Source organism: Kogia breviceps, chromosome 11 (assembly GCF_026419965.1).
Source record: "Kogia breviceps isolate mKogBre1 chromosome 11, mKogBre1 haplotype 1, whole genome shotgun sequence".
Classification (NCBI taxonomy): domain Eukaryota; kingdom Metazoa; phylum Chordata; class Mammalia; order Artiodactyla; family Physeteridae; genus Kogia; species Kogia breviceps.
In genome coordinates this window covers 40,561,615-40,581,568 of record NC_081320.1, presented here as the reverse complement: position 1 = coordinate 40,581,568, position 19,954 = coordinate 40,561,615, and the positions used below count along the sequence as shown (strand labels likewise).

General features: G+C 42.5%; 1 protein-coding gene across 5 annotated transcripts in view; it reads left to right on the top strand.

Annotated features, from left to right (window-relative positions):
- The window catches only part of LOC131765356 (stabilizer of axonemal microtubules 2-like), a 115,800-nt gene that overhangs the window by 26,046 nt on the left and 69,800 nt on the right, over window positions 1-19,954 (top strand). The window lies entirely within an intron of this gene.

Here is a 19,954-nt window from a genome sequence, read left to right as displayed (position 1 = left end):
TCAGAACAGTTGAGGTGTTGACAAATTATATGATGCTGCTGCTGCATCCTCACAGCTCGACCCAGGCAACGTCCAGGACACTGGAACAAAAGCACAATGCAGTATAAACAACGTTGTGAGCTCATTCATTCTGGGGTTCCAAAACCATGTGCTGTGGCGGCATTGCTAAGGACTAGCTACAGGGGGTCAGCTGTCCCCAAGGGAAGTTAGGGAGGATGGAAGCCCAGCTCTAAGGACCAGACAGGCCTCCTTCAGAGCCAGAAGTTTCCTTTCCTCCTCTTTTCCCGCAGAAACTTAGACCACGTGTGGGCAGAAGGGGAAAGGACAGGGCCAATCTGTCTGTAATTGACCAGGCTTAGGTTCAGGAATGACTGTGCTTAAAACCATAAGCCATGGGCAGGTTTGGGTTTTCCTGCTCAGAGCAAAAATGAAGGCTCTGTGTTGAGGTGAGTTCAATTACAGAAAAAACATATTTTGACATGCAGTTCTTAAATTTTTCTGTACTCATAACACCTATTAATTTTTCTTGTAATTTGTTTTATGCTTGAAAAGGTCTTTCCTGTCCAGTCCAGTTTAATTACTTTTCCACTGAGCACTTTAATCAAGTCAGAATTTATTCTGATGAGCGTGATGTATGTGAGTTTGGGCTCTCATTTTACTTTTTTTTCTTACATTAGTTGACCAATTTCCCTCATACAGTCTTTTTTTTTTCCTAACATTATTGTGATATAATTCACATACTGTACAAGTCACTGTTTAATGTATACAATTGAATGGTTTTTAGAGTTGTGCAACCATCACCACAATCAATTTTAAGACATTATCACCATCCCCAAAAGAAACCCTGTCCCCTTTAGCATCTACTCCCAATTCCTCCCATGGCCTCTCCCCCTCAGGCCTAGACAACTAACTCTTGAGCTACTTTTTTCTCTAGAGATTTACCTATTGTAGACACTTCGTATGAAGAGAATCATACAATATGTGGTCTTTTGTATCTGCCTTCCCTCCCTGACCATAATGTCTTTAAGGTTCATCACCTTGTAATACATATTAGTACTTTATTCTTTTTAATGGCCAGATGATATTCCATTGTACAAATATACCACATTTATCTATCGGTCAGTTATTTCCAATTTCTGAAGTTTTATTATGGGTTTGATTTGAGTTATTCCCACTTTTTGGTTCTTATAAATAATGCTGCTATGAACATTCACATACAAGTTTTTGTGTGAACCTGTTTTCGTTTCTCTTCGTTACATACCTAGGAGTAGAATTACTGGGTCATATGGTAACCCATACATTGAACCTTTTGAAGAACTGTCAGACTGTTTTCCAAAGTGGCTAGACCATTTTACATTCCCGTTTGCAAAGTATTAAGGTTCCAATTTCTCCATGTCCTCATCAACACTTGCTACTATCTCTCTTTGTGATTAGCATTTCGCTAATGACTAATGATGCTAAATATCTTTTCCTGTTCTTATTGGCCATTTGTAAGTCTTTATTGGAGAAACGTCTATTCAGATCCTTTTCAATATTTTAATTAGTTTATTTGTGTTTTTATTATTGAGTTTGAGTGTTCTTTATACATTTGTGTGTGTGTGTGTGTGGTATGCGAGCCTCTCACTGTTGTGGCCTCTCCCGTTGCGGAGCACAGGCTCCGGACGCGCAGGCTCAGCAGCCATGGCTCACGGACCCAGCCGCTTTGCGGCATGTGGGATCTTCCTGGATCAGGGCATGAACCCGTGTCCCCTGCATCGGCAGGCGGATTCTCAACCACCGCGCCACGAGGGAAGCCCTCTTTATACATTTTAGAAACAAGTTCCCTTTCATATATATGATTTTAAAATACTTTTTCCCACTCTGTGGGCTGTCCACTTTCTTGATCATGTCCTTCGTAGCAAAAAAAGTTTTTAATTTTGATGTGGTCCAATTTATTTTTGTTGTTGTTGTAGCTTGTGTTTTGGTGTCATATCTAAGAAACCATCTCCTAATCCAAAGCATGAAGATTTATGGCTACATTTTCTTCCAGGAGCTTTATTGTTTTAGCTCTTAAGTTTAGGTCTCTGATAAATTTTGACTGAATTTTTTATATATGTTGTAGGCTAGGAATCCAAGTTCATTCTTTTGTATGTGGCTATTCAGTTGTCCTGCACCATTTGTTGAGGAGATTATTCCTTCCCCATTGAATGGTCTTGTCACCTTTGCAGAAAATCAGTTGACACAGATACATGGATTTATCTCCAAACTTTCAACTCTCTTTCATCAATCTATGTGTCTATGCTATGCTAGTACCACACTCTCATGATTATTACAGTTTTGTAGTAAGTTTTGAAATTGAGAAGTCTGAGCCCTCCAACTTTGTTCTTTTTCTAGATTGTTCTGGCTATTCTGAGTCCTTTATATTTCCACATGAATTTTAGGATCAGCTTGTCAATTTCTGCAAAGCAGCTGGGATTTTGAAAGGGATTGTGTTGAATCTGTAGATCAGCTTGGGGAGTGCTGTCATCTGAATAATATTAAGTCTTTTGATCCATAAATATAGGATGTCTTTTCATTTATTTAGATCTTTAATGTCTGGGAAAAAAAACTTTCTGTAGTTTTATACTATTTATTTTTTTTGAACTATTCTTCCCTCTATGATGAGCTGCCTTTGAACTTTAAACTCATTTTACATGGGTTTGTTTCTGTACTCTAATTATATTCCATGACTCACGTCTATTCCTGTACTAATGCTGCACTATTTTACTACAACAGCTTTGCAGCATGCTTTGACATCAGATAAGGAAAGTCTTTCTATACCTCTAGTAATTCGCTTTTCTAAAAATTACTTGTCCTCACTCATTCTCCCATATGAATGTCAAAATTATTGTTAAGTTCCGAAAAAAGAATTCTACTGTAATCTGAATTGGAATTACATGTTTCAGTTCACTTAAAGGAATGGACTGTTCAACTTTTCTCTTATGTGTTTCAACAGTGTGTTACAGTTTTCTTTATAGGTTCTGTGATGGTTAATTTTATGTGTCATTTCTCACCCATACCTGATCAGGTGAAATTTAATGAGGCTTTGGACTTGGATTCGGTGTTGGAATGGGTTAAGACCTCTGGGGATATTGAGATGGAGTGAGTGTATTTTGCACATGAGAAGGACGTAAATTTTGGGGGGACCAAAGGGCATAATGTTATGGACCCGTTTCTATCCCCTCAAAATTTATATATTGAAGCTCTAACCACCAGTGTGACTGTATTTGGAGATAGGGTCTCTAAGGAGGTTAGAGGTTAAATGAGGCCATAAGGGTGGGGCCTTAATCTGACAGGAATAGTATCCTTATAAGAAGAGGAAGAGACACCAGAATTCTGTGTGTGTGTGCATGGAGAAGAGGCCATGTGAGGATGTAGTTAGAAGGTGAAGTCTGACCCCAGAAAGAGAAGTCTGACCCAAACCAACCCCGACAGCACCTTGATTTTGGACTTCTAGCCTCTAGAACTGGGAGAACATAAATTTCTGCCGTTTAAGGCACCCAATCTATGGTTTTCTCTTATGGTGCCCTGCAGACTAAGACAGGGTCTACTACACATTTCTTAAGCAGTTTTTCCCAGGTATTTTTTATTATAATAGCATTCAAGGTGGTATTTGGAATACCGGTTCTGAGACTTCTGTGCACATATTACTAGTGTTCCTCTGCTCCTTTTCTTGAAGTCTGCTCTTGTCCCTATTGCCTCAAATCCATCTATCTTGTGGCTTGTTATTGAGCTGCTGCATTCAAAGGTACCCGACCTTGGTTATTAACCTTTGTACTGGAGACAGAGACACTATGATTTCCAAATGCAATCCTTGAGGTCGGACACATACATTCATCTTAGAGACCAATCAGACTTTTCCCCCAAATTAAAAAACACAGTATTAGAAACAAGGTGATGATTTGTATGTGTGTGTGTTTTATTATATATTAGTCTCTTAAATCAAATAGAAAACAAAAAGTGGAGCTACAAACCAAAGTTATGATAGTACTAGCTTTTCTCATTACCCGTCTATCTACTTTTACCAGAGGTCTTTATTTCTTCATAAGGCTTTGAGTTACTGTCCAGGGTCCTTGACTGCAACCTGAAGAATTCCCTGTGGCAGACAGGTCTGGTGGTTAAAAACTCTCTCAACTCTTGATTAACTGAGAACGTCTTTATTTCTCCCTCATTTTCGAAGGAAAGTTTTGCTAGATATAGGATTCTTTGTTGACGGTTTCTTTCCTTCAACACTTCAAGTACATTGAGCCATGCCATCTGGCCTCCGAGGCTCCTGATGAGAAATCTGCTCATGACCTTCCCGGCAATTCTTCTCTCAGCTTCATAGACTTTCATAACGTACCTTATCGGGTCTTATGCAACAGAACATTTTGTATAGTATTGTGAAGTCAGTTAAGTTGTAACATATTTTGAGACCAGAATTTAAGGAAAAGGAATTGAATATTTCAAGTGTAGACATTACGAGGTCTTTAAAATTATTACACATTTTCAAACTAGAAATAAAAAGGCCACTGAAGTATCCTACAGATTTTAATTTATAACAAAGTGAATACCAATATCTAATAACACAAGTAAAGAAAAATTTCTTTGGGATCCTTTTTCCTAAGTGTAAAGGGGCCTTGAACTCAAAAAGTGAGAAAACCACTGTGGCTTATCCCCAGCTTTGATGGGTCCATTTCTTGCTCTGACCTCACAGTGCACCACTGTTATGAACTTCACAGAAGCCCTATAGGAGCCCAGCTGGGACCAGGTTTTTGGTCCTTAGAGCCCAGGAAGCTGCTTTTGGTGACCTGACGGCCTTGGACCCACAGTTACCTTGTTTTTTCCTTGTTTCTGCCATTTTGTTGATTTTTTTTCCTCTTTACTCCTTTTTATTTTTCTCTCTTCTTTGCCTTTTTCTCATTTTTCTTTATTTTTCTCTCTGTATTATTTCTTAAGAGTTTTAAATTTTTTCTTCTCAATTTTTTGGTGTTTCTTTTCCATTTCTTCTGCTTTGCTTTCTTCCTTTCTTCTTTTTCTCATTTTTATCTTAATTTTAGTTAGTATTGCTAGATTAGTACAGTTCGCATAGTCAGTATTGTTGGTATAGTTAGCATAGTTGGTATAGTTAATACTTTATTAGCATAGTTAGTGTAGTTAGTAGTAGTTAGCGCTGTTGGCACAGTTAGCATAGTTAGCGTTGTTAGTTAGGATAGTTAGCATTGCTAGTTAGTGCTGTCAGTCAGTGTAGTTAGGTCACAAGTATGCAGGGCCTCACAGCCAACTGTGCTGACAAGGAGGCTCATATTGATGATTATGAGATCCTCCACACCATTGGCGAAGGCAGCTTTGCTAAAGTGAAGCTGGCCCGGCACATTCTGACCGGGAGACAGGTGGCTGTAAAGGTCATTAAAAAGAGGCGTCGGAGCTTCTCAACTTTCCAGCAGCGACTTTTCCGGGAAGTGCACAGTATGAAGGCTCTGAATCACCCCAATATTGTAAAACTGCTGGGGGTGATTGACACGAAGGAGACAATGTTCTTAATAATGGAGTACCTCAGTGGTGGGGACATGTACACCTACTTGAACATACATGGCCGTATGACAGAGGCACAGGCCCGAGGCCCGTTCCAGCAGCTGGTCTCTGCTCTGCAACACTGCCACCAGAGGGGCATCGTGCACCGGGACCTGAAGCCACCGAACCTCCTCTTTGATGCCAACATGAATATAAAACTCACAGACTTTGGCTTCAGCAACAAGTGTGATGACAGCAGGAAACTGGACACGTTCTGCGGCACAGTCGCGTATGCTGCCCCGGAACTCTTGCTGGGGCAGAGGTACAGTGGCCCTGCGGCGGACGTGTGGAGCCTGGGAGTAGTGTTCTACAACATGGTAACTGGGTCCAGTCCCTTTGTGGGAAAAGACGTGCAGGAGCTGCGGAAGCAAATCTTAAAAGGGCAATATCCCATTCCAAATTACCTGTCTGTGGAGATAAGGAGTTTATTACAAAAAATGATCTCCCTCAAGCCCAGTGACAGAGGCACCTTACCTGACCTCATGAAGCACCCATGGGTGAATATGGGCCAGAAGAAGCCACTCCAGCCACCCTGTGAAGAGGACCTGGAGGTGACAGTGAGGAGGATTCTGGACTCGATGTGGGACGAGATCCAGGACGGAGGAGAAGGCAGTGTGAGCTCCAAGAAACCAATGGTGGGGTCCTCCATCATAGCTGCAGGGCCCTTCTCCTCCGGGGACCTCAGTGGCAATGAACTCGAGCCTTTTCCAAGCCCTGAGTTGTCCACCCTGGAAACCAGGCGGCTCCACCAGGGAGAAAATATGCAAGAGCAGGAAGACCAGCAGGCAGGGCAGAAGACCAGTGAGCCTGCCTGTCCCCCACCCAGCCTGGACTCAAGGACTGCCACCCCCAGCCCAGCCCACCAGTGTGGCCCTGGAGCATACCCCTGCACCAGCAGCAGGACTGGAGCCCCAGCGGGAACCAGCTACCCCCTGCGTGTGTCCAACACTGGAAGGTCCTCCCACGCTGCACAGCCTGAGAGTATGTCCTCATCCATTCCCTTTGGCCACAGCCAGAAAAAGCAAGGGGTGGCTGGGACAGTCTGGAACTTTTTAAAAAGGCATCTTGGTGGTTGTTGCCAGCTGCCCAGCAAGAGGCGTCGTAATAAAGTGAGCCCATCTGAACCCCATGGGTGACCGAGGCAGGAAGGTCAGGCCGCCGCGCTCCCTGGGACCCGGTCCAGTGGAAGGTGACTGTGTTCTCTGCACGGCCTTCAGAAGCATCGTATCCAAGACCCTGGCCAGCTCAGAGGATGGTCCGGAGCAGCCAGGGCAACAGAGAGGCCACGGTGGCTGCAGGTCCGCCCCTCAACCCTCACCTGGGTGAAACTTCAGAGACTGGACTGTCATTCCTGTGGCACGTCTCCCCTCCCCCAGTCTTCTGTGTTCCGTGTTGGTGGGGGAGGGATAGTTCTTGTTCCAAGAACTCCTTGGTTCTTCCAATTCTAGTTAATAAACTTGATGCTCCAGAAGGATGTATCACACTCTGCTTTGCGTCTTCCCTGCACAGAATTGGGGCTGTGCATTTTCCAGTTAGACAAGTGTGTAACCATGTAGTGCTCGGAGTTAATCAGAACAACTAAAGGGAAAAATGACCTAAGAGAATTAGCACAATGACTCCCAACAGCAACAACTGCTGCCCTGCAGGGCAGAAATGCAGAAAGTGTGAAATACCTTCCTGCACTAACATTACCGAACATTTTCAGAAGGGCCGAGGGGAACTTTTGGTCCCTGCAGCCTGTGTTAATGACAACAGAGAGGCCCCTAAGAGGATAAGAAGGTCCCGTGAACCAGCCTGTGCGCGGTGTGGTAAGGTCCCTGTGCAGCTGAGTTTCATGACTGTCACGCAGCAGTTGGGCTCTCCTCTTCCCCCGTGCGGAGGGGCCCTGATGCATGGGTGTATTTTATTTTTTTGATGTGCACCATTTTAAAAGTCTTTATTGAATTTGTTACAATATTCCTTCTGTTTTATGTTTTGGTATTTTTGGCCGCGAGGCATGTGGGATCTTGGTCCCCGACAAGGGATCCAACCCGCACCCCCTGCACTGGAAGGCGAAGTCTTCACCACTGGACTGCCAGGGAAGTCTCTTTTTAAATTTCATTGTTTTGATGCATGGGTTTGACCACGGGGACTGGATGATTATACTAGATGATCATACTTTCAAAACACTGGATTGGTCAGCGTTCCCTGGTTCCCTGGTTCAATAAGCCCTTGAACACACGGGTGACTGGGCAGGGTCTTCTTCCCAGAGGCCTCTCTCTGGGGGCACATGCTCTCAGAGGCATCACCTGCACAGTCCCATTGGCTCTCGTGCGCTTACAGGTCACTTGCCGACGGCGGAATCCTTCACTGCAAGACACAGAGCACTCTGACCACGTGCCCGTGAACCACCTAAACAAAAAAGTACAGGAGCTTAGTAAAGACAGGTAGGACAGATCCTACAGGAAGTGCCTTCCAAAGGAAAAATCGATCCTAACATGATGACTGTTTCAGGGCCCTCACACGTCTCTCTGGGAATGGGCAGCAGCACAGATAACTCCCAGCCATATGCTCAGAGTTGCTTTTACTCAGAGAAGCAACAGAATCACCACATGGAGACAGCCAATAGAGGGGCGGGATAGAGCCGTCTTCAAGTATGTGAGGAGCCATGACTTGTGTGGCTTCATAGAGGAGAGCTAGGGCAAAATTAGGTGGAAACTTCAAAAAGGTGGGTTTCAACTCACTGAAACCAAAGGGAAGAAAATATTGCTAAAATCACCTATGTGCTCTTTGTGCTCTGAGACATTTGCATATTTTCTAATGTAATTGTCATCTTGTTCCCATTCTTACAATGAAGAAACCGATGTCCACAGGGTTAAATAGCTATGGTCACATGACTAACATGCCAGCAAAGCTGGGACTGCTTCTAGATTTATCTCACCCTAAAGTTCATAATGATTAAAGGAGACTGAACTAGGAACTGGACACCTTGGAGATATTGAGTGCTCTGTTACTCAAGATGTTCGAGCTGCCACCAGGATGCTGCAGAGTAGGGGTTCCTAACCTGAGCCCCATGGTTCTCCAAGGGAACCATGGACTTGGATGGGAAAAGGATTACATCTTCATTGTCACTAAGCTCTAACGGCAATTGAGTATTGCCTTCAGTTGTAAAAATGCAGGCCACAACATATAGTAGGAGTAGCAGCAATACCTGTGATTTTGTTACCAATAGAAATCATAGCTGTTTTCACATGACATGAAAATTGTGGTAGGCATCCAAAACAGCAATTACATTCATCACCATTTCAAAGTCAATGGTACTAGTAGATCCTATTATTTAGTGTGTTAATAGAGAAGCAAATTTACTACTACATCACATTTAAAACTCCTTCAGTAACTGTATTTCAATATAATTAATTGGCTTCCTTTGTAATCAAGTATATTTTATTTTATAGATTTAAAACCCTTGTTTGAGAAGGGAGCCATAGGCTTCTCTAGACTACGGAGGGCTCTGTGGCACTGAAATGTGAAGGACTCCTGATGGAGAGGGATCTAGGGTTAGATGATCTCTACTGTTTCTTCTAGGTATGAAAGTGTATGACTCTGTTTTTTTCTAGGAGTGGCTAAAGGCTTGAGAGTACTTAATAAATAAGGATAAACTTCCCAATGTGAATTCTCACTTTGTGAGAATCAAGAATTGACATAAACCAGTTTTCTTGGATCAAATCCCTCCTAGTTATTCTAGCATCCGTTTGCTGCTTCCTGAGGGACAGATGACTCTTGCACAAGCTCTTCCTTTGAAGGATAGGAAGAGCTCATGCCAGAGTCAAGGTGCCTGCAGCACTGGAAGACAGGTCAAGGTGCCTACGGTACCCACGGCTCTTCTAAGAACGTGTTCCGAGGCATCTCCTTTGTTTCACCGTGTGACCATGCCTCCCACTTCTCCTCCAAGGCACAGATCATGGATCCGGGGTGGGCATTTGCACAGAGCAGTGAGCTGGACAACATTATGTACACCTCCGATTCCTCCTCAGTAAAATGAGGTTGATAATAGTGTCTGCCTCACAGGTTTGTGCTCAGTAAGTGCTACTACTGTTTGGTTTTTGTCTTGGTTTGTTTTTTTCTTTGTTTTTACTGTGAATTTTGCCACTGTGAGCTAAAATATTGCCTGCCATATCAGTAAACAAAGGATGTTGCAGCCATCAAGCCATCACATGGCTGCCCTGACGGTGCACCACCCGGAGGAGACTCAGGATGAGACAGCACAGGACACTGGCCCCAGGCAGTGGAGGTGCACATCAAAGGAATGATTTCAGTGAGCCCAGACTCTTGCTTCTTCCCCTACAGACAAAGGCGCTAAATTCTTTAACTTGAGATAGCTGGTTTTCTTTAATTAACAGTAATCTTTTCATGTTCCAACTACCTGGTCTTTTGTTGCAGAAACTCCTATATATCGTGGCTCCCCAATCCGCTCCTTGCCACTTCAGAACAGTTTCTCAACATTATCTGGGATGCTATGTCCCAAGCTTGAAGTGCTCAGAATGTCTGTCGAATAAAACATACCTCTCGACTTTTAGGTTGTGCAGTATTTTCCTTCCACAGCATCACTGGTCAATTATCTGCTAGGCACTATGCTATTCATTCAACAAATATTTTTAGAGTGTGCAATGGGCCAATCAGTGTGCTGAGTGCTGGGGATAACTTAAGCACACCAGCTGTGGATTTGCTCTCCTGGAACTGATGGTCCAGTACGTGGGCAAGACAGGCAGATTGTGGTAAGAGCTGTGCAGAAGAATGACACGGAAATAGAAAAACATATAGCACAGGGGTCTGGTTTAGTTTGGGGCCTAGGTGGTTTCCCTGAAAATAGATGAATAGGAATAACTAAGTGAAAAGAGAGGAAGAAGTATGTGCAAAGGCCACGAGTCAGGAGACAGAACGGTATATCAAACCGACGAAAAAGACTATTGTGGATGGAGATCCAATAACCAGGCTGGGAGACAAAACAATGAGGCAGAAAGGCAGCCTGAGACCCAAGCACGGAGGGACTTTTATTCTTTCACTCATGTATTCGGTCAGGCAGCAAATAGGTACTGGGCACTTACTTACCATGTGCAAGGCATTATTATAGACATTGGGGGACAAATTGAACAAGATAGACACAGTCCCTATGCCAGGAATTTTGACCTTTGTCTTAAGAAGAAAGGGAAGGCATGGAAGGTTTTTTTTTAACATCTGTATTGGAGTATAACTACTTTACAATGGTGTGTTAGTTTCCGCTTTATAACAAGTGAATCAGCCATACGTCCACATATATCCCCATATCTCCTCCCTCTTGCGTCTCCCTCCCACCCTCCCTATCCCACCGGTTTAGGTGGTCACAAAGCAGCGAGCTGATCTCCCTGTTCTATGCGGCTGCTTCACACTAGATGTCTGTTTTACATTTGGTAGTGTATATATGTCCATGCCACTCTCTCACTTCGTCCCGGCTTACGCTTCCCCCTCGTCGTGTCCTCAAGTCCATTCTCTACGTCTGCTTCTTTATTTGTGCCCTGCCCCTAGGTTCTTCAGATCCATTTTTTCTTCTTTTAGATTCCGTAAATATGTGTTACCATACGGTATTTGTTTTTCTCTTTCTGACTTACTTCACTCTGTATGACAGACTCTAGGTCCATCCACTTCACTACAAATAACTCAATTTCGTTTCTTTTTATGGCTGAGTAATATTCCATTGTATAGAGGTGCCGCATCTTTTTTTTAACATCTTTATTGAAGTATAATTGCTTTACAATGGTGTGTTAGTTTCTGCTTTACAACAAAGTGAATCAGTTATACCTATACATATGTTCCCATATCTCTTCCCTCTTGCGTCTCCCTCCTACCCTCCCTATGCCACCCCTCTAGGTGGTCACAAAGCACTGAGCTGATCTCCCTTGTGTTATGTGGCTGCTTCCCACTAGCTATCAATTTTACGTTTGGTAGTGTATATATGTCCATGCCACTCTCTCACTTCGTCACAGCTTACCCTTCCCCCTCCCCATATCCTCAAGTCCATGCTCTAGTAGGTCTGTGTTTTAGTCCCGTCCTACCCTGCGGGAGTCCGGCTCCTGCAGGTCCAGGAATACCCGAGGGATGGACAGCGTCGGCGAGGGGAGGTTAAATAAATCAATAACACTCTGTATGTGCAAGCATGGTCTCATATTTTATTTTCTCACAGTCAGATTTATATACCCTAAGTCATTACATCATCAGGTGCGTAGCTAAAACCTCAGAAGATATTTATAATAGATTGTACCTAATATTTCTATATGTACTTTTAAAATAATTCTAAAGGTTCTCAAAACATCATTGTTTTTTCTTAGAGTAGGTTCAATCTGTACTAATAACAAAGCCAAGCTAATATGTAACAAGCCATTAAAAGAAATTATGAAGGAGGAAGTTTCCTGAACTTTCCTGTGTATCGCAGAGGTCCGCATGGACAAGTCTTAACAATGTATCCCTAAATTATCTACAATATATTTCACAATTCAATCTATCACTGTGTTTTTCTGGGCAAGAAGCCTTGTCTGAATGGACGAGTCACCAATTCTCCAATGTTGGCAGTTGGCTCTGTATGATTAATTTATCCTTATACCAGAACCAACAATACCCATAATCATTTATTACTCCCATGTAGGGCCATTGTTTTTTTTTATTATTGGTGTTTTCCATAGAAACAACCCTACATTTCCAGGTTGTTTGTTTTTTTCTCCCACCAGCCAGGGGGTGTTGTTAAAAAGTCCCAATTCGTAGGTTTTGGTTTGGGACAGGGAAGAGGATGTTTTACACGGTTAAGCTTGGGACAGGGGGCAAATCCCCCATATACTTTTTCAAGGCAGAAGCACAAAATGACAAAACAGCTCAGAAGAGATGTAGTCAGCTTCCTGGGCACAGCACTGCCCTGCAGCGCTGTCTTGGAATGTTGTTCTATGACCCTGTCATGGCACAGAGGCTCCAGGTTGGCTTCTAACACTACCCCTAGGCTCTTCATGACATTTTTTTCCCCCTTAGATTCCATATGTATGTGTTAGCATACGGTATTTGTTTTTCTCCTTCTGACTTACTTCACTCTGTATGACAGACGTCAGGTCCATCCACCTCACTACAAATAACTCGATTTCATTTCTTTTTATAACTGAGTAATATGCCGTTGTATATATGTGCCATATCTTCTTTATCCATTCATTTTTCGATGGACACTTAGATTGCTTCCATGTCCTGGCTATTGTAAATAGAGCTGCAATGAACATTGTGGTACAGGACTCTTTTTGAATTATGGTTTTCTCAGGGGATATGCCCAGTAGTCGGATTGCTGGGTCGTATGCTTGTTCTATTTTTAGTTTTTTAAGGAACCTCCATTCTGTTCTCCATAGTGGCTGTATCAATTTACATTCTCATCAAAAGTACAAGAGGATTCCCTTTTCAACAGAGGAGCATCGTGATGAGTTTGTGTTTTGGATTTAAGGTTTTTTTTAACGTGGACCATTTTTAAAGTCTTTATTGAATCTGTTACAATATTGCTTCAGTTTTATGTTTTGGTTTTTTGGCCGCGAGGCATGTGGGACCTTAGCTCCCCGACCAGGGGTCGAACCCACACCCCCTATATTAGAAGGCCAAGTCTTAACCACTGGACTGCCAGGAAGTCCCATGAGTTTGTGTTTTCAAAGATGGTTGTGCTTATAGACTGGACAAGGCACTCTAGAGACAAAACTCAGGAGGCTCCTGGAGTGGTCCTAGTGAGGAATGATGATGGCTTGGACTCCATTGGTAACAGTGGGAAATTGACAAGAAAGGATGGAAGTGAGAGGAAGGGGGGAGTTTAGGATGCTGTCAATGTGATCTGGAACACTGGGGACGGATCAGATTTGGTGGAGATCATGAGTTTGACTTTGGACATTTTTAAAACCATTGATTTGTGTTGTCTGTGACACAGAAAGGTTAGTAATGCTTTTACCCCTGGGGGTAGAGTCTAAGGAACTGTGCTTTTAACTTGTGCCTCTCATGATCTGGTCTACTGCCTTATCTGCGGGGTAAACCCATGAAATGAGCTTCACTGTGCTCTTAAGGTACACTGTGAGTACAAGAAACAGATTTGGGTAGCGATTAAGAACACAAGCTGTGAAATCAGACTATCTCAATTTGAATTCTGGCCCTTGTAACACTGAGGCCTAGGGGAGTTGTTCCAACTGTAAGATAGAAAATGAACGACATCAACCTCATAGGTGACTGTGAAGTGATCCACATAAAGCACTTAGCAGAGTGCCTTGTACGGTACATGCTAAACAAATCTTCCTGGTTGAGTTATTAAATCCAAATGACTATGCATTTTAAAACAAGCCAAAACCTGGTACTGATGAGATAAGAAGAGTGACTCTACACACACCTCAAGGGACAGTCCCGGATGTTACAGGGCTGGACCCAGCCATTGGCTTCTGGAGGTGCTCACAGAAGGCCTCACTCACTTCCTGCCCATTGGCCATTACGCACTGGGGTCTCTGAACTCGGGCTCCCAAGTGGCCGCAAGTGGCAGAACAATGTGTCCAGCTACTAAGCTCCCAGAAACTCTCTACGGAAAGGAATGAATGTCACGACAGCCCCCTGGATGAGAAATGATGAGGGGCTGGAGACAACCTGGCCAAAGACCACTGCCAGCTGTTTTCTGGTTAGCTGCCTGTCTGGTGCTCTGAGTAGCACACTGAGAATAAGCCACCATACAGTGCAAGGGAGTCCTTTAAATCTCCTTTTCCTTCAACTAGCTTATTGTAATAACTGGTGGGAATGGCAGCCAGAATGGGGCCCTTGGACCACAGCCTGGGAGAGGGGCTACTGCGGACCAGCTGGATCTGCCAGAAAAATCTCAGAGAGAAGCTGGAGGTATCCTTTGCAGTGCGCTGGCTCCTCAGGACTCTCCAAGCAGAGCCAACAGGACAAGAGTGGAGGGTCTCTCAGGGGATGCCCTAATGGGTTCTATTTCTCCAAAGTGGATCAGGCCGAGAAATGAAAGATGTTTAGCAGGGAGCAGGAATTAAGCAGAAATGTTAAAGTTGCATTTCAATTCCATTCTTACTTTTCCATGAATTCTGAATCTAAACTTCAGATTAGTCTTGAAACTGCATACATCATTTGTCCTGGAGACATCTAGAAAGGTGAAAATGGGAGTTTCCTTTAGAAACGTTGAAGCTGACCCCCTCCAATAATTATAGCGTTTTTTTCTTTAATCCCCATTCTAAGCAGCCTTTCCCTTCACTTTTGACACATGGTAAAAAGATAAGGTAGGACACGATGATGACACATTTGTATATGAGCATAGAAAGTGCCAGATTTTTTTGTAATAATCCCAAGTAATTGACAGTTACCAGCTGTGTCCACAGGCTCCCTCACAGAGGGACTGATTTAACTTAATCGTTTTCCCGGTTTTCCTTTTGATTTAGGAATTTTTGTCCAAAGTTGCAAACGGTATCATTTGCAAAGGAGAAGGGAATATATTTGTAGTTGCCCCCTAGGATTACAGTTTATTTAAAACAAATTTTAAAAATAGCTATGTTTGGGCTTCCCTGGTGGCGCAGTGGTTGAGAATCCGCCTGCCGATGCAGGGGACACGGGTTCGTGCCCAGGTCTGGGAAGATCCCACGTGCCGCGGAGCGGCTGGGCCCGTGAGCCATGGCCACTGAGCCTGCGCGTCCGGAGCCTGCTCTCCGCAACAGGAGAGGCCACAACAGTGAGAGGCCCGTATACCGGAAAAAAAAAAGAACTAAGTTTATTATTTTCCATTTAATCCTTATGGCCATCTTGTAAATTAGATTAGTTTTACTTGCAGAGGTGGACACTTAAAAAAGCTAAGTGACTTTCCCAAGGTACTTCAGCTGGATTGGGGCCTAGTGTGTCTGTCTCCAAATCTAACTCTTTCTACTCTGTCACATTTCACAAAGACACCTTGACGATTCAAGGCAGGACATACGTGCATTTCTTTAAAAAAATGTTTTTTTACTGAGGTATAATTCACGTACAATAAAATGCTCAGCTATCAGGCATGCGGTTTTATGAGTTTTCACAATTGTATGCACTTATGTAACCGTGATCCCAAGCAAGGTATATAACATTTCATCCCCCACAAAGTTTCCTCTTGCCTCTTTTTTAACCAATTTCCCTCTCCTCCCAGGCAACTACTTCTTCATTTCCATTAATACACATCAGTACTATCTGTTCTTGGTCTTCATACGATACGTAATCTTGTGTGTTTGGCTTCTTTTGGTTAACCTAATATTTCTGAGATTCACCCATATTGTGTATATCAGTCATTCATTCTTTTTTAAAAATAAATTTTATTTATTTATTTATTTAGTTTTGGCTGCGTTGGGTTTTGTTGCGGCGCACGGGCTTCTCTCTGCAGTGGCTTCTCTTGTTGTGGAGCAAGGGCTCTGGGCACATGGCTCTCAGTAGTTGTGGCATGCGGGTTCTGTAGTTGTGGCTCACGAGCTCTGGAGGACAGGCTCGGTAGTTATGGCGCATGGGCTTAGTTGCATGTGGGATCTTCCCAGACCAGGGCTCAAACCTGTGTCCCCTGCATTGGCAGGCGGATTCTCAACCACTGTGCCACCAGGGAAGCCCTCATTTTTTTTTTATTGCTGAATAATATTCCATTGTATGAATACACCCACAAAGTTACACCTTATTCTCATAAACATTTCTGATTTTCTTAACTCTACCTCACTCCCTTGGCCTCCTAAAGAGTTTTGCAAGCTGGAAATACCTAGATTAGGTTCTTGTGACCAAGTACTGATATGTGTGGAAAAAAATATTTGTGAAAGAAGGCAAATGAAAGAATTGATTCCACAGTTCTTAGCAAATCTTCCCTCTATTAATATTTATCAAGTTAGTAATTGTTTTGCAACTAGAAGACCAGTGTCTGCATTACCACCAATAATGATGCAGATTTGGGATATGAGCTCCGTGGGCTTCCTCAGGACTGAATTGTTTTTTAAAACGTTCAATATGGAAGTAAAACGTTGAACCCCAGAAGGCTGAGGGGGAAGGGAACAGCTGGCTGGACGCCTAGGAATAATTTTACTCAGTTTACTTAGTTTACATAGTTAATCATTATGTAGTACACTTGAAACCAATATAATATGTCAATAATACATGAACAAAACCAAAATGGGCAATGGACATGAAAAGACATTTCACCCATGAGGATATACAGATGACAAGTCAGCTCATGAAAAGATGTTCAACATCACAAGCTGTTAGGAAAATGCGAATTAAAACCATAATAACATACCAGTACACACCTATCAGAATGGCTAAAAAAAGAAAAAAGAAAAAAAATTAGTGACAATACTAAATGAGGGTGAAGATATGGAGAAACTGGATCACCATATTTTGCTAGTGGGAATATAAAATGGTACACCAGTTTGACAGTTTCTTTAAAAAGTAAACATACAACTACCCTAGGACTCAGCTGATGCACTTCTAGGCTTTCATCCCAGAGAAAAGAAAACTTATGTTCACATGAAAACCTACACAGGAATGCTTATAGAAGCTTTACTCATAGTAGCCCCAAACTAGAAAAAAACCCAGATGTCCTTCAGTGGGTAAAGAGTCAAACAAACTGTGGTTCAACCATACATGGAATAGTAGTAAGCAATAAAAAGGAACCAACCAGTGATGCATACAACAACTTAGATAAGTCTCTAGAGAATTATGCTGAAAATCCAATCCAGAAAAGGTTATATATTATTCAATTACATTTGTGTAACATTCTTGAAATGACAAATTATAGAAATAGAGAAGAGTCAGTCGTTAAGGAGGGGTTGGAAGTGGGAGGGAAGTGGGTGTGGCTATATTAGTGGAACAGGAAGTCTCTTCAAGGTGATGGATTACATCAATGTTAATATCCTGGCTGTGATATTACACTACAGTTCTGCAAGATGTTACCTTTGGAGGGACACTAGGTAAAGGAACAAGAGAACTCTCTGTATTCTTTCTTACGACTGAATGTGAATCTACAATATCTCAAAATAAAAAGTTTAATTTAAAAATTGGATATAAAATCCACAAAGAGATTTAATTACATTGAAACACTTACCCAAAGCCCCACCCATCTATTGCACTTGTAAATACCACATTTCCCTGGTCTGAAGAGAATTAAATGTGAGAATCATCCATGTCCTCCAAGCCAGTGCTCCAGTCATACACTTGCTCTCCTTGCTCAGAATTTGGATTCACTTGGGATTCAGTCTCTCTCTGCTCTTTCTTCTAGCACTTTAGAAGTAAAAAAGAGTTCCTGTGAGTGCATTAATCTAGGAGAGATGGTAAAATGGCAGAATGTCATTCAGATGCTTTGCACGCCCACGACAGGAGACAGTGTCTAACCCTTGCTAAGCCTAGAATCGTAAGTCACAGTTCGAGCTCATATTAAGCACACATGGATGGCGATGACGTTTATAACAATCATTAACTTATATGCTATCAACCCATTCTTTCCGCACCCAGCAGAGCTAAGTTGGAATACTTTTGAAAGGTAATTTTTGTGCTCATGAGTTGAAAGCAGACACTAATCTGTCGTACCTTCAACTTGGTTTCCAGTACCAGGGCCAGGTGTCACTAGAACTCATGGTTCCTACCCCCACAATCTTCCTTTTTAACCTTAGTCAACTCCCTCACCAGTTCTCACAGCAGATGTTTGAACTGTTCGCCCCTCTCTTCAGGCCCTCTTCCTGACCTCTAACCCTCAACTATTTTCACTCTCAAGTACGTAATCTTATTTCCTACCTCCGAGAGAAAATGGAACCTATTATTCAGAAATCCTGCAAGCTCCCCATAATTCAACCTGTAGTTCCATCTATATCTACAAATACCGCTGGCCCTTCTCCTTGTGCTGCAGGGCGGGAGTATTTCATCTGTACTCATCCCTGACTATCTCTTCAGGGAACTAGATCCACTGATCCATTCTTTTTCACTGCTCTACCTTTATCATTTCCTTTCTTTAGCAAATAAATATTCTCAAGTCAGTCTCATCAACGGTACTCCACCGTCTTGAAGAAGACATTTCAAACCTCCATGCATGGCATACAAGGTGCACCATCATCTAAACTCTATACTCCTTTCTACTCCCGCCTCTTACCACTACTTAACAGGATCTCATTCTTCAACTATAGCAAATAATTTGCAGTTCTTTGAATGAAACATTGTACTATGCTTTTTTTCCTTTATAACTTTGTGTATCTCATTCCTTCTCTCTTGAAGGACTTTACCATAATTCTCTACCTGGCAAACACTACCTCCCTTCCATCTCAAGGCCTCTTTTGTGAGACTTTTCCTAACTCTCCCTTTCCTCCTGACCCAGTCTGGGTGAAGCATCCCTCATTTATGCTCTCAAATCACATCCAGGGTTTATCTCATTGATCTCCAAATATCTCTTTTAAGTGTTTGTCTCCCCTACCACACTGTGAGATCTTTGAAAAGAGGGACTCTGACCTGTCTTTATAGTCATAGCCCTTAGCACAGAGTGAACATCCAAGAACTCATTCATTCAACATATAGGTATGTTAATGTTTGCTGAATAAACAAATGAATGCTTTGGTAAAATTTCATCTAAAGACAGGTAATAAAAAAAGCCAAAGAATCTCCTAATATTGCTTCACTGTGAAACCAAACTACAGGATTTTAAACAAGAGAACATTGAAACCTATTGTCCAAGCTTTATATTCAAGGATGCTGCCAGGAGATGGAGGGGACTCCTAAGATGACACTTGTTCTACTGCCTCTCTTCTGGTATGATGACTGTGACACATGTGAATCGAAGTAAGTGAATTTTCTGTAGCAATGCCTCATACTCAACTCAGCAACTTCCTTACAACTCTTCTTTGAGCCACAATTTTTCAAATACCGAAGTAAAGGATAAAATACCTGTTCTAAAATATTCTTAAGGTGAGAATAGGCCTCTGTGGGGTGAATTTCAGTTCCACTCTCAATAGATCAATCATATTAATCACTAAAACTGGACCGATGTTTTCAAGCCAGGCTTGTCGCAGAACTGCCTGTGTCTGATTAAAAAAGAAAGAAAAATGTAAAGCTCGTGATTTGAAATAAGTAAAGCACATGAGAAAATCCTGATTAATACGCAGCTCATTTCCATACTCCTTTATCACAACTCAGACCATGCCAGTCAGACACAGGTGTTCAACAGACATTAACAAAGTATATAACACAGAAGCATAGAACTACAGACAAGAAATCGTCCTTGCCTTTATGGAACTGACAACTTATTTATGAAGGATAAATAAAATTATGTAAAAGACAGTGAAGAGGGCTTCCTGTGTGGCGCAGTGGTTAGGAACCTGCCTGCCAACGCAGGGACATGGGT